The sequence below is a fragment of the Hyaena hyaena genome, unplaced genomic scaffold, assembly GCF_003009895.1.
Source record: "Hyaena hyaena isolate Hyena2069 unplaced genomic scaffold, ASM300989v1 scaffold_540, whole genome shotgun sequence".
Lineage (NCBI taxonomy): Eukaryota > Metazoa > Chordata > Mammalia > Carnivora > Hyaenidae > Hyaena > Hyaena hyaena.
In genome coordinates, this window is record NW_024081171.1 from 918,263 (window position 1) to 919,578 (window position 1,316).

Genomic DNA, 1,316 nt, shown 5'->3' on the forward strand with positions numbered 1-1,316 from the left:
AACCTGAACAACTTTGATTTTAAAAAATGAAAATAAAATAAAAAGTAATCATTCAGGTGACACTTTGGGTGTTTGAATATTTTGTCCCCCCCCCCATACTTCCACCAAATGATTTTAGTATTTGTTGGTGATTTTTGCCTGAATCAATTATTACAGAGAGAGGAGTAAAGTGATTTTCTGATTCTCTCCTTTCTGATTTTATTAGATGGCATTATAAAATATTTTATAAAAATTTTTATTCTTTAAATTCAACCTACGTTTGTTTTTGATTTTCAGTATAGTTTCTTTTTATTCACTGGGTCATGATTGATTGATGCTAAAAGTAATTTCAAATGTGCCAGTGGAAGTAACTTTTGATAGGGTATCATCAGGTTTTTTTGTCATTGTTTTTTTTTTTTGAGGGTAGTTGGAGGAGTAAATCTATTTATTAAACATAGTATGTGCTAATTTATTTGCATGTACATTCAATTCTCATAATAACTATGTGGAATAGGTAATATAGTAGCTATAATACAAAAACAGAACAAAACAAAAACAAAAACAAAAACCATACACAACAATGCCCAGAGAGTTAAAGAGACTTAGATAAGAGTACACAGAAATTTGGGCCTGGATCAATCTGGCTTTTTTCCATTTGATCACAAACCCCAGCCAAAGAGCTCCTACTGCTTCTACCAAAGCCCTGAAGCTATTCGTGGAAATCCTGGTTGTCAAGATTGATGAGTTCTGTGTGAGTGAGTCAAGGATTACTCATATGTAGAAACAAAGAAAAAATCAGTTTTCTGTTTCACATCTTGTTACCAGTAAGAGTCTGGACAGAACATAGCTGCATCCTGGTAGATGGAGAAATGTGCCTTCTGCCCTCCATGTGAGAACACAATTATGTACTAGAATTTCTGTGTCTCATAACTCTTATGCTTTTTTATCTCCTAAAAATACTTTGTTTTTCTCTGAGAGTGGGAGTTCTTTTTAAAAATTATTTTTAATATTTATTTATTTTTGAAAGAGAGACAGAGTGCAAGCAGGGAAGGGGCAGACACACAGACACACACACACACACACACACACACACACACACATACACACACAATCTGAAACAGGCTCCAGGCTCTGAGCTGCCAGCACAGAGCCCAACATGGGGCTCGAACCCATGCACAGCACTGAGAGATCATGGCCTGAGCCAAAGTCACCTAACTGACTGAGCCACCCAGGTGCCCTGAGAATGGGAGTTTTTATATTTCTTATTTAACCGCCTTTTAGTTCAACTAATCTTTTTTTCTGTACCATGTAAGCTTCCAATAGATTCATCTATTGAG